Source organism: Lepidochelys kempii, chromosome 14, assembly GCF_965140265.1.
Source record: "Lepidochelys kempii isolate rLepKem1 chromosome 14, rLepKem1.hap2, whole genome shotgun sequence".
Lineage (NCBI taxonomy): Eukaryota > Metazoa > Chordata > Testudines > Cheloniidae > Lepidochelys > Lepidochelys kempii.
The window spans coordinates 41,035,056-41,049,437 of NC_133269.1; the positions used below are offsets into that span (position 1 = coordinate 41,035,056).

A 14,382-nucleotide genomic window follows, 5' to 3' on the forward strand; every position below is an offset into this window, starting at 1 on the left:
CTGGGGACAAGGACTCTTGGGTTCTATTCCCAGCTCTGGAAGAGGAGTGGGGTCTAGTGGGTTAGAGCGGTGGGGACGGGGACCGGGACTCCTGGGTTCTATGCCCAGCTCTGAGAATGGGATCTGTGGAGAGGGTATCAAGTGAGTAATTACCAAGAGTGATCCCAATTCTAGCTGTTATTCCACTTCCTCCACTCCCTTTCCCCCTCTGTTCAAGTCTATATTTATGTAGCTGGCTCTGGATGGGAACCAGCAACCCTGGGGGGAAAGGCCCCATACCTTTCCCAATAACTCCCTCGCAGGGACGGGGCAGTGTTTCCTTCCAACTGCTGTGATGCTTGGACTCCTTCCCATGCTCCTCTGCTGCTCCTCCTTTCCCTGCCGGGCCCCAGCTCTGGCTCCGATGACGATGGCACCGTGGTGCTCACTGCCACTGGCCCTATCCGGGGCAAGCACCTCCCGGTCAGCTCCAGAAGAGTGACAGTCTTCCTGGGCATCCCCTACGCTGAGCCCCCTGTGGGGGCCTTGCGCTTCCAGAAGCTGCTTCCTCACCTACCCTGGAGCCACGTCCTGGAGGCCACCAGCTTCGGCAATGCCTGCCTCCAGCCTCCACTTACTGGTTACCCTGAGGCTGAAACGTTCACACCCAAAACACCGCAGGCCGAAGACTGCCTCTTCCTCAACATCTGGGTATCCCATCCCCGGCCCCACACACCGGTCCCTGTCATTGTTTGGATCCATGGCGGGGGGTTCTTCTCAGGTGCAGCCTCACTAGACCTCGATAATGGGAGCTTCTTAGCTGCCACAACAAAAGTGATTGTGACCTCCATGAACTACCAGCTGGGGGCTCTGGGCTTCCTGTCCCTGCCCCCGGACACCACGGGGAATGCCGGCCTGTGGGACCAGCACTTGGCAACGCACTGGCTGAGGGACAATGCAGCCGCCTTTGGCAGGGACCCAGCCCATTTCATATTCGCTGAACAGGATGCTGGGGCTGCGTCAGTCAGCTTCCACCTCCTCTCCCCAGGGAGCTGGCCCCTTTTCACCAGCACCGTGCTGATGAGTGGCACCCCAAACACACCATGGGCTTAGATTTCACTTGAGGAGGCCAAGGAGAGAGGCCAGAGGCTGGGCCGGCAACTGGGCTGCTCCAACGGTAACAGCATGGCCCTGGCGGGCTGCCTGCAGGGGAAGAAAGCAGGGGAATTCCCCAAACACGAGTTCTCCGTCTTGAGCCGCAAGAAGCAGCTGGGATTGCCCTTTGTGCCAACACCAGACCGGGATTTCCTCCCTGATACACCACCAAGACTCTTGCAGGCTGAGCACGGCCAGCTGATGCCCATCGTGGCCGGTTTCACCACCAGTGAAGGCTCCGACATACTGCTATTTGCTGCCCCGAGATTCAACTTGGAGAATTCCAGCAACATCGGCTGGGAGGAGCTGCTGTATGTTGTGAGGCTGATAGCGCCTGGGGCACCAGAAGAGGCCGCCCAGGCCATGGCACAGAGATACAGCCAGGAGGGTGAGGAGCAGGGGGAAGGGCAGTACCGATGGACCATCAAATCTTTGGTGACTACCTCTTTGTGTGCCCGGTAGCAGAGGTGGCTAGGCGAGAGGTAGAGGCCGGCAGTGCTGTCTACACCTACCACTTCGCCCACCGCACTAGCAGCTTGACTATACCTGAGTGGACAGGGGTGCCACCCGGCTCTGAGCTGCCCTACCCATTCAGAACCCCGGCGTCCGTGGTAGGAGCCAACCACACGGAGGCTGAGGTATTGCTGAGCCACAAGGTGATGCAGTATGCTGAGGTGTTTGACAGCGCCGGGTAAGGAAATCCCTCACATTCCTCTTGTCCCCCTGAGTCAGACCATGAGAGCCACTGTAACTCTTTGGCCAGGTGTCCGCAACATCTGGAAAGACCCGGCTCAATGCCATGGCAAAGAAAGGGTCTCTTTGAAAAATAGTTAACCTATTTGGGTGAAGCCCTTGGGGGGAGGGATAGCTCAGTGGTTTGAGCATTGGCCTGCTAAACCCAGGGTTGCGAATTCAATCTTTGAGGGGGCCATTTAGGGATCTGGGGCAAAAATTGGGGATTGGCCCTGCTTTGAGCAGGGGGTTGGACTAGATGACCTCCTGAGATCCCTTCCAACCTTGATATTCTATGATAAGCCCTGATCTAGAGCTGAAATTACTTCAGGGAGGTAAAATCTGAGCCCTCTAGTTACAGGTTAGGGATAATTCTCTTCTTCCCGCATCAGGATGTCGCTGGTCCTACGAACACACCCATCCTCATTCAAGGAAACAAGGTTTTCAGCTCGTAGTGAATGACCTCAAAGCTCTGCCTGCCCTTTCCCAGCCCTGCCACACAAACGCAGGGGATGTTTATGCTACAAACCCTCTACGGGCATGGCTACGTCAGCTCATCCTGTCGATACAACCTGCGGCAGCAAACGGAGTTGCTCCAGTACTTGGGAAGAATCACCTTCCCAGAAAACAGGAGCTACCCTGGAGCACCTTTCCATCATCATAACTACAGCTCCCCTAGGGGTGAGGTCAGCACAGCTGTGTCAGTCAGGGATGCGTTTTTTTCACATCTCTGCCTGAGGAAACTGTGGTGATGTAACTGTTAAGCACACATTAGAGCATAGATAAAAAAAGACATGCTCCCTTGCATGAAAAATAAACAAGCAAAACCCCAAAAGAAACCTCTTCAACATTCCCCGTTTTGGTTATAGCCACCCAACTTGGGCCAATTTCTTCCCAGATTAGGGAAGGGAAGGCAGCTGTAAAAAACAAAAACATAATAGACCAGACCACACATGGAAGAAAGCACAAATTGACAGTAATGAATATAAATCAGACATTAGGAATTATAGAAAATTGATAAAGGAAGCAAAGAGACACACAGAGAAATCTATGTCCAGCAGAATTTAGGACAATAAGGAGTTCTCTGAATATATTAGGAATAAAAAGAATCCTTACAATAGGATTGGTCCTTTAGAAGGTGGACATGGCAGAATTATTGATAGAAATGCAGAAAAGGCAAAAGCGTTCAATAAATAATTCTGTTCTGTATTTGGGGGGAAACCAGATGATAGAGTCTCATTGTATGGGGATGACAACACCCTCCATTCCACTAGTATCTCTGGAGGCCACCTTTCCTAGGGACAACCTGGCTGCCATGTGCAAGGGCTGTAGGCAAATGGCAGCTGACTCAGGGCAGCTTGTGGCTTCAGTCTCCCTGATCACAGTGAGATTTGTAAGGGCAGCATCCTAGTTGAAAGGACAAGTGAGAGACGCCATCTTAAGTAAGAGCAACACTAGACGCTCCCTTCCAGTTCAGATCCTCCTATCTATGGCCCCACACTCCCTGGCCATGCTCCCCCCCCCAACACCCTGCATGTTGCTCTGCTCCCCACACTGCCCTGATCGGTCTGTGAGCACAAAGGATGCCCATCTTGGCTGAGGGAAGCCTGGCTTCGGACCCATTACAAACAATGGAAAACAGTGGCCATCTTCCCTAGGGGAAGTCTCATTTTACAAAGGGTCGTAGACCAATTGTAGCCATTATTACTCAGGGCTGCCTGTGGCTTCAATTTCATGGAGAACAACGGAATAAAGTACCCATGTTTATAAAGGGCAACCTGTAGCATCACCCCATATGAAAAGACTGGGAGGCAGCACCCATCTTAACTGAGGGCAGCCTCTGGCATCCCTCTCATTTGCAACAACATGGGATGGCAGCCATTTTGGAAAGAGGCCAAACTTTTCAAGTTGGCTCCTAATCACCCCTGCATCTGGGATGTTAGACACCAGCTGGGGCACGTTCCTGTCCCCACCAAGCCACAGTACTAACCTCAGTGGGGAATGTTCATTTTCCATGCAGGAAACCCATGGTGGGAGAGGGCAGCGGGAAGCAGTGGCCCACCTACGACCCCGCAAAGGAGAACTTTGAGCGCATCAGCCTGAAGCCGCCCAAACCTGAGAAGGCATTACCCGCCTCACGCTGTGAATTCTTGGCATCAATGCTGTCAGAGAAACCAAAGGTCCCAGGTGAGCATCAGTGGGATGAGAGGATGGCAGCCCTAGAGGGGAAAGGCCCCGTCTCTCCCCACCCCTCTCAGCCATCAAGGCCCCCAACACTTGGGCTGGATTGGAGATGGTTCCCCTCCAGAAGCAAAAGATCCCAGCTCACATTCCCTTTTCCATGGGATCTTCTGGTCTCCTAGAGATGCTCCATTCTCCTGTCTGGGGGAGAACTTGCATATCCTGGGAACTCCAGATCCCATCTGCTGTGGGGCAGCCCCAGGTTTTACCCCATCTTCTCTTGCTCAGCTCCTCTGGGTAGGAAGATGACAACCTTGTTTCCTCTCCATCGGCTCCCCACGTAGCCCCCATTTCAGGGGAGGAGGCATGAGCTCAGACAGAGGGACTCCCGGTAGGGTGGCCGGGGATGAAGAGACGGATCCGAGAACACTGAGGGTAAGTGGCCTGTAATGACACAGAAGAGAACGGTGGCAAAGAAAGAATGACATACAGCTGGCTCTTGGGAGGGATGCAGCCACTGTGTAACTGTGTAAGACAGGGATTGAAGGAGAATCCAATAGTCACTGGGAATCCCGTGTGCCAGGGGGCCGCTTATGGGAGGCAGAACAGAAGCTTCCACGTTGGACCCTGGGGTCACAGATGCTGCGAAACACGGGATCTCTAGCAGAACAGCGTTCCCCACTGCTAGAATATATTACTGGGGGGCACTAAATGTGGGGGGACAGCTCCCTCCTGACTCCCCCCCAAGCCGCTCTTTGCAGAAAAGCACCCCCTAGTGCACGGAGATTAGCACTGACCGTAAGAGATGAGCATCCCATACTGAGCCTTTGCAGCACCTGGTTTCCTCTGCAGATCTCCTCTCCTGTTTACAAGTAGACAAACCCCCACAGAGTCTGAGCTCCTCCCCACTGCTGTTAACCCCACTCATTGTGTGTTCCACAGGAGCAGACCTGCCCAGCCTGGGGGGCCGTGAATGAAGAGCTGAGCAATTACAATCCCCTTATGGGGGGAACCCTCCATGCAGACCAGAGGATCCAGTTCCTGTTAGTGCCTGCCAATTCATTAACGAGGATCCTGCTAATGAACCAGCTGGGAATCCATGGATTGACCCTCCCTCTGCAATTCCTCCACCCCCAGTGCATTAAAGCGTATTCAGTCTGGAGACAGAGCCCGTGTGTGTGAGGTTGATTAGCTCCTCCTGAGTAGGAGAGAGAGAGCGTGTTGGTGCGATGGGAGTTGTGTTGAGATAATGGGGAACAAAGATTACATCGGGGGTAAATGCTGCTCTGGTGTTTGAAGAGGCAAATGACAAAGTGCAGAGATCACACTCTGCACCCAGAGATATGGAACGCCGGAGTCCTGACTCCCAGCCTCTCCGGTCTAACCAACTAGACCCCAATGCCCTCCAAGATCTGCAACAGAACCCAGGCGTCTTGACTTCCAGCTCACATGTCTCTAACCCTTAGACCCCTCTCGTCCTCAGACAGGGGATAACACCCAGGAGTCCTAACTCCCAGCCCCCCTCTGCTCTAACCACTAGATCCCACTCTCCTCCCAGTCCTTGGGAGAGAACCCAGGAATCCTGACCCCCGGCCTCTCTGCTCTAACCCACTAGCCCCAATCCCCTCCTGGATGGTGCTCACTGGACTGTGAGGAAGAACTGTACACACCAAGGAGTCGAAGGAAATTGGTGGTTTATTGATGATATTTGTGGGCCACTATACAATACAAGCCACTGAGACAGATGTTTTCTCAGCCAGCTGGCAGGGTATGGGGAGGAGGCGAAGTGGGTATAGGGATAAGGAGAGTGCCCCAAATGCACACAGCACCCACTCCCCATGACCCCATTCCCTGCACAGATCTCCTCTGAGGGGCAGGGACTCTGTGGTCCAGTCATTCCTCAGCCTCCCTGCTCAGGAGCTGGTGGAGTTTGGGACAGGGGCCCTGACCCACCTGGGGGTTGGGCTGAGCCTCCACAACTCAGTGCACACAGATGGGAATGACAAAATCTGGAACCAGAGCCCTCGAGAGAGAGAGAGTAAAGGCCCCATGTCCCTTTCCCCATCCCCTGAACCAGCTGGTTCCCCCTTCCCTGCCCCTCCCCACATCAGATCCAGCCTCCCCTAGAGGGGAAAGGCCCCTGTTCAACCACCTAATCATTGTCCCAGTAGCCGGGGTGGTGTCGCAAACCCCTAGAGCACATGGGCTTGGCACAACTGTTGCAAAACACCCATCCCCTGGAAGGGCAAGCCCGCCAGATCCTGACTTCCAGCATGCCCTATGGCTCAGTTCTCTCAGTTCAACTCAGACCTCAGTTGAAGAAGCATTGAACCATCATTTCTCCCATCGTTAACTGCTGTATCTATTATTATTTCTCCTGCTCTGACAGGGTGAGTGGCACTTTGCACGCGGGCTGGACTGGGCCGTGCTGGGTTTACAATCTGGATAGGCAAGGAAGGAAGTGGGGTTGGGCTTGGGGCTGGCTCAGACCTAAAATCTGGGGTCTGAAGCCAGCTATGGCTGTGAGGAGAGCTAAGGGGCGGGCTGACGAGGAGTAGGTTTAAGGGTTACAGGCTTAAGAGTTAGAGTCAGGTAGTCAGATTTGGGGAGCCAGGTTATAATTAGGGTGTTAGGGTTGGGCAATGGAGCTCAGGGGTTGCAGGTCCCGTTGGCTGTTAGGGGTAAGTATTAATACATGTGTGAGTGGCAGTGTAGACATTGACCCAGGGAGCCAGGACCGGGCTTCGTGGACAATAAACCTGGCTGAGCGCCTTCGCCACTGGACTGAGCCTGTGGTCTTCGTTTGCGAGTAACATCGAGCTCTGCTGAATGAACATGCTGCAGTATCTTCGAAGGACATTGCAGCTCCCGGGACAGAAGCACCGAGTGGCCTCAACAGGGTTACTAATGACGATCCCACCTACGGCACTTAGCCATGCTGGGTAGGGCTCTCGAGGCCTGCTGAACCGGCGATCTGCACAGGGCACGGAAAGAACACGCACACACAAGTCGACTGATTACCCAACGTGTGAGTTGTTTGGATCAACAGAAGAACGAACAGGACGAGGATGCATTAATTAGCCGCAGGGGAAAAATTCACCTAATCTCTATTCACTCCTGACACACAAGCCCCTGGCTATCCCCTCACTGCCCTGGGCTTCCCCTCTCCCCACAGCTCCACCGACGCTCCTCAATCCCAATCTGATCCCCCTGCTATCACGGCTCTGGGCTCCATCCCTCTCCCCCAGCTCTGCCGATCACCATCAGTCTCCTCCTGCAAACCCTGCCCCATCCAAGCCCTCACTTCTCCCCACTCCCCACAGGTCCTGAGCCACAGCCCCTTGATTTCCCAGCTGTGGGCTTCCCCCCTCCACAGCTCTGCCAGTTCTCCGCAATCCCACCCAGCAGAAACTCCCCTGCTCTCTTGCTGCCCCAGATATCTATGCTAAATCTCCTTAGCGATATTAGGCTTGGAAAGATTACAATACATCGGTATGTTGGATCATATTAAAGAAGTTCTGTATTAAAATCACAAATGAGTTTGATTCCCCAGAGTTTAAATTCCAGGGTATTACTAATGAAGAGGTCTCTTGGTTTTTGGTGCTGTTTCTCTCCCTCTGTGTGTGAAACTTGCAAGCTGCTAATTGTGTTAGTACATTCTAAGACAGAGTCTGTTCTCAAAGCAGTTCACAGAGAGAGAGACTCAAAGCAATACTCTGTAACAACAGAAACAGCACCCAGAGACTCCCCGCCCTTTTGTTGTATTAACCATTGTGATTAAAATAGAGATAGAGGATGTATGTGGATGGATGCTTGGTGTGGATAATAACTGAATGATCAGGGAGGTGCCAGCCTAAGAATCCAGTGCCCATCGGCTGAAGAAGGCGTCAAGTGGAAATAACCAGAGGACCCCCCCCCGGTGGGCAGACTGGAATCCACCCAACAGCCTCAAGAATGGGAGAACCAAAGAACAAGATAACATCTTGGAGCCGTCAGGAATGTGCTATCTGCTGATTGATTCAGCAACAGCATGATGAAGCAATTCCCATAGACTGGCATAGGAAGAAATTCCGATAAAAATAGACTCTAAAAAGTGAGAACTTTGGGGTCTGATTCTGCAAACCAACTTCCAGGAGCATCAGATGAGCATCTGACAAGGCCCTGCTCCCTCCTCATGTCCAGGCCATCTGGCCAGTGGCTTGGCATGAGCAACTCTAAGGCTGGTAACTATGATAACAACCTTGCAGAACCTGTGTGTGTGTGTGTGTTTGTATGAACGAATGTGTGACTAAATATGAGATTGAATGGAATGTTATAGCTATAACTAACTAACTGCTTACTATGATTCTTTCTGTATTCACAATAAATGTGGTATTTTGCCTTTTTCCCTTTAATAAGATCCTGCTGGTTTTTATTTTATTGGTACAACATTTTGGTGGAGAATTGCGAAAGGGGGAATATTGGTAAAAAACCTCAGTTATTGTAAATATTGGTGTGCACACCGCCAGCTCTAGTGAGCTAGGCATTTCTATTAGGTTAACCAGACCTGCTGGCCTCGAAGAAGGTAGCAGGGGACCTGCTGGCCTCTGAGAAGGTAGCAGGAAAAACAGATTAAACCAGACCTGCTGGCCTCCGAGAAGGTAGCAGGAAAAACAGATTAAACCAGACCTGCTGGCCTCCGAGAAGGTAGCAGGGGACCTGCTGGCCTCCGAGAAGGTAGTAGGGAAAACAGATTAAACCAGACCTGCTGGCCTCCGAGAAGGTAGCAGGGGACCTGCTGGCCTCCGAGAAGGTAGTAGGGAAAACAGATTAAACCAGACCTGCTGGCCTCCGAGAAGGTAGCAGGGACGAACAGGTTAACCGGACCTGCTGGCCTCCGAGAAGGTAGCAGGGAGAAACAGGTTAACCAGACCTGCTGGCCTCCGAGAAGGTAGCAGGGAGAAATAGGTTAACTGGACCTGCTGGCCTCTGGGAAGGTAGCAGGGGACCTGCTGGCCTCCGGGAAGGTAGCAGGGGAAAAACACATAGATTAAGCTATGATTTCAGAATCTAGGCTGTGTCACTTGCTAAGTAATACCAGCAGTGACAAAGAGATTGAAATATCCATGTTAAGATGTTTAAAAGAAAACAGGGTAAGCCAGTACTAGAGGGAGGAATGGAGTCAGAAGGAACTCCAACCTCACCTTTTGTTAAAGAAATTACACCTTTTAAACAAATCCTTCAAAAATTTGGGCACAGTCCTTGGACTAAACAAGCCCTAGCTGATGTCTGCACTATTTCGGACCTAGAGGATAGATTGGCTCAGTATATCCTCATATACAAACCTTCTAGTGCTGCCAAAAGAGATGCAGCAGCAATTTGGTTGTTGTGGGAGGCATGTAAGGATTCTTCCCTCCGCTTGTCTTCATGTAAAGAGGAAAAGGCACAAATGGAAAAGGGAGCAGACAATTGGAAGGTGCTGGCTACAAATATCCAAAGCCAGCTGAAAATAGTGAAAGAGGCACTCCAGGAATACAAAAAGAGTGAAAAAGTTAACTCTGCAGAGGCTGGAGGGAGGCAGGTAAAGGGGGAGAAGGTCCTATGTATGGCACCCCCAGGCATAATTACAAAGAGAAAAGAGAGTAAAAAAAAAAAAAAAGTTAACTCTGCAGAGGCTGGAGGGAATTAAGCAGTTAAACTTTGTATTTCACCCAAACAACTTTTAACCGAAAATGTTAAAAAGGAAAAGTGTTAGAGAAAGAGCATTCTTGGTTTCTTTGCAGCCATTCTGAAAGAAAAATGGGCCCTTTTCCAAAGGAATGTCTGTAAATTAGCCAGGCAAAAATAAACTATCTGATTAAAATCATTTGACTGGACAATTTAGTCAAATTTGCTAAAAGAACATAAGAGGGTTCTGTTGGAACTTAACTGCCTCAAATGTATAAAGGGAATGTAAGATGTAAAAAACAGAGCAGTGTGGAAGGGATGTTAAGGAAAAGAAAACGTGTATGTATCTGTCTGTGTGTGTGTAAATATGTAAAGTTCTAAGGACCAGTTAGTTTTGTTTTTGTTAATGCCACTAAAAGTCCATTTGACTCTTTAATTCAAAGTTGCAAAACTGACAGACCTTTTTGCTAGACACAGGTAATTAGTGTTGTTTGGCTTTGGGATTTGGCATTTAACCCTTAAAAGGTAACTCAATGCTTTACAAAATTTAAAATGTTTTTAAGTTGTGGCTGCAGCAGGGCAGTCAAAATCAGGAGAATATATAAAAAAAATTGTTTTGGATTCTTTTTGTTTGTTTTTTGTTTGTTTGTTTTTGTAACAAAATAGCAGATGAGAGTTGTAGTAAAAAAAAAATTAAAAAAAGACAGTGCTTCTCTGAAGCAACAGCAGGGGTGAGGTGCACAAAACAAAAAGAAGCAATGTTAGAAACACTGAGTCTTAAAATGGCTCTGAGTAATCAGACTGTCACTTTGATAAAGGTACATGAAAACTCTGTAAGCAAAAAAAGAAATAGTGACACCTTATGTAAAAATGGATCTGGATAATGTTATAGAAGTTAAACTATGGAAGGAATGTGCATTTGCCCCAGAACATGTGCAGGGTATATTGTAGAAGGGGCAAAAGAAATGCAAACATACCATGCTACTTAATTAAAATGCTATTAGGGCTCCAAAGGGAGCCACAATAGGTTGGGTTTTCTTTTTCAGATTGCTGTGTGTTTTGGAAGCAGAAGTTAAAAGTAATCAAAACTCTGGTGAAAGTTGATTGTGTCCCTTTTAAGATAGAGTCTCTGAGCTGCTGATGGCTTTAAATCCAAAAGCAGGAAGTTTCTGTGAAAATGCAAATTACCTAAATGATAAAGGAAGGAAAGAACTAGCAGCACAAAGGAGCTGCAGATAAAGGACATACCTGGTCAGCAAACAAATTGTCTAAATAAAAGGCATGGGATAACAAGATAATTTTAATAAATTTAATGATAATAAGTATCCCTGTAACAACGTATAGTGTGTATGATTTTTGGAAAAATCCTTTAAGGTCGTATGGTAATGATGCTTCTCAGTTATTACCTGTAAATAAAACTTAAAGCTTAACACAGCAGGAAAAACATTATAAACTTGGTCTGCTGTATAAGAAGGAAAACTCAGGGATTTAATGACTAAACAGTGGGATAATTTCCCCATAACCCTTAAAAGATAAAAGCCATTGAAACCTGGCCTGCCTATAGAACAAAAACAGGAAAATATGGGGGCAATTTCTCTGTTTTGCCTGCAATCAGCAAGGGTATTTGTAAAAGAAATATTTTAAGCAATAATCTGCCACCCCAAAAGGGGTAGAAACATGTTCTTTTTGTCTTTCAGAAAATCAGGAAAAGCTGCCAGCTGAAAAGCAACCCAATACCATGAATCTACTGTCACAATAGAAATTGTGTTCTGTGTTCTATGTTTTGTCTTGTGTTTTGTGTTGTTGCTAGCACTGTTGTGTGTTTAAAAAAAAAAATACTGAAGACCTGCAGGAACTTAAAAATAAATTAAGCTTTCTGTCCCAGCTACAGGACAGCCTGATACAAAAACAAGTACATGCCAATGTAGACTTGGTCCAAATTGGTCTGGGTAACCTAAAAGGCCAATGGAATCTTTAGTAATGGCTTAATACTACCACATGGCTTATCCATAAGAAAAAAAAATATTAGAAATAGGAAACTACACAGCCATAGCTATGGGATGCACTGAAATGCAGATACTTGCACTAGCTACTTTGGAACACAAAATGTTCTGGGTCATATTGGGAAATATTAAGGGTTTGATGCATTTGTTAAAAAAGAAAGAGATCATTGTTTGACACTTATCAATATGAATGGATGCAATATGTTTCCACTATTGTAAACCAGACTTGTTAATGGGAGAAATTGTTGTCAAAATTGCACACCAACAGTCCCTGGAGGCAAAGGTATTGAAGGTTAACCCACTCCCCATATTACACATGGGATCCTTTTGGCTACCCTGGACCTTGAGCCAGTGGGCTGGGGAGGGAGGGAAGCTATTGGACACTAGAGGTAGTACCGAATGGACTCCTCAAAAGTGGGTGTGCCTCACCTTGCCTGTTGCCCCAGAACCTTGTAGTAAAGATACATCACTAGGATCATGTATGTGGCATGAATTGGAATCACAAACTCAAATTGCCTCTGTCACGGTTCCTCCCCCACTCTCAACTCTAGGGTACAGATGTGGGGACCTGCATGAAAAACCTCCTAAGCTTATCTTTACCAGCTTAGGTCAAAACTTCCCCAAGGTACAAAATATTACACCTTGGACTGGCCGCTACCACCACCAAACTAATACTGGTTACTGGGGAAGAGCTGTTTGGACGCGTCCTTCCCCCCAAAATACTTCCCAAAACCTTGCACCCCACTTCCTGGACAAGGTTTGGTAAAAAGCCTCACCAATTTGCCTAGGTGACTACAGATCCAGACCCTTGGATCTTAAGAACAATGAACAATCCTCCCAACACTTGCACCCCCCCTTTCCTGGGAAATGTTGGATAAAAAGCCTCACCAATTTGCATAGGTGACCACAGACCCAAACCCTTGGATCTGAGAACAATGAAAAAGCATTCAGTGTTTTACAAGAAGACTTTTAATAAAAAATAGAAGTAAATAGAAATAAAGAAATCCCCCCTGTAAAATCAGGATGGTAGATATCTTACAGGGTAATTAGATTCAAAAACATAGAGAACCCCTCTAGGCAGAACCTTAAGTTACAAAAAAGATACACAGACAGAAATAGTTATTCTATTCAGCACAATTCTTTTCTCAGCCATTTAAAGAAATCATAATCTAACACATACCTAGCTAGATTACTTACTACAAGTTCTAAGACTCCATTCCTGTTCTGTCCCTGGCCAAGACGACTACAGACAGACACAGACCCTTTGTTTCTCTCCCTCCTCCCCGCTTTTGAAAGTATCTTGTCTCCTCATTGGTCATTTTGGTCAGGTGCCAGCGAGGTTACCTTTAGCTTCTTAACCCTTTACAGGTGAGAGGAGCTTTCCCCTGGCCAGGAGGGATTTCAAAGGGGTTTACCCTTCCCTTTATATTTATGACAGCCTCACAGTACTTTCTCTTGAATAGGCTACATAGAAAGTGACACTGACGATTATAAATCTTAGTGTCAAAAGGGGGATTCTGTTGGATCATATTAAAGAAGTTCTGTATTAAAATCACAAATGAGTTTGATTCCCCAGAGTTTAAATTCCAGGGTATTACTAATGAAGAGGTCTCTTGGTTTTTGGTGCTGTTTCTCTCCCTCTGTGTGTGAAACTTGCAAGCTGCTAACTGTGTTAGTACATTCTAAGACAGAGTCTGTTCTCAAAGCAATTCACAGAGAGAGAGACTCAAAGCAATACTCGAACAACAGAAACAGCACCCAGAGACTCCCCGCCCTTTTGTTGTATTAACAATTGTGATTAAAATAGAGATAGAGGATGTATGTGGATGGATGCTTGGTGTGGATAATAACTGAATGATCAGGGAGGTGCCAGCCTAAGAATCCAGTGTCCATCGGCTGAAGAAGGCGTCAAGTGGAAATAACCAGAGGACCCCCCCCCGGTGGGCAGACTGGAATCCACCCAACAGCCTCAAGAATGGGAGAACCAAAGAACAAGATAACATCTTGGAGCCGTCAGGAATGTGCTATCTGCTGATTGATTCAGCAACAGCATGATGAAGCAATTCCCATAGACTGGCATAGGAAGAAATTCCGATAAAAATAGACTCTAAAAAGTGAGAACTTTGGGGTCTGATTCTGCAAACCAACTTCCAGGCGCGTCAGATGTGCATCTGACAAGGCCCTGCTCCCTCCTCGTGTCCAGGCCATCTGGCCAGTGGCTTGGCATGAGCAACTCTAAGGCTGGTAACTATGATAACAACCTTGCAGAACCTGTGTGTGTGTGTGTGTGTTTATATGAACGAATGTGTGACTAAATATGAGATTGAATGGAATGTTATAGCTATAACTAACTAACTGCTTACTATGATTCTTTCTGTATTCACAATAAATGTGGTATTTTGCCTTTTTCCCTTTAATAAGATCCTGCTGGTTTTTATTTTATTGGTACAACAGGTACACGTCATAATACATCGATTTCACTGCGCACACACAATCTGATGGAAAAATATTTCCATTGATAATCAATGAAATGTACAGATACTCAAAATAAGGAAAATCCTGCTTGAAAATGTATTGAAGTTCAACTTACTTTATATCTTTTGAGGGGGGGGTTGACAATTGATGTTTTACAGTGCGTGAAACTTTAACTTATTGGCTCTCACCTGCCATTAAATAATTGTCTGAC

The 14,382-nt window shown here is 47.7% G+C and overlaps 1 pseudogene; it reads left to right on the forward strand.

Annotated features, from left to right (window-relative positions):
• The first annotated feature begins 334 nt into the window (after positions 1–334).
• Positions 335–5,206, forward strand: LOC140897901 (acetylcholinesterase-like; annotated as a pseudogene).
• Positions 5,207–14,382: the final 9,176 nt, after the last annotated feature.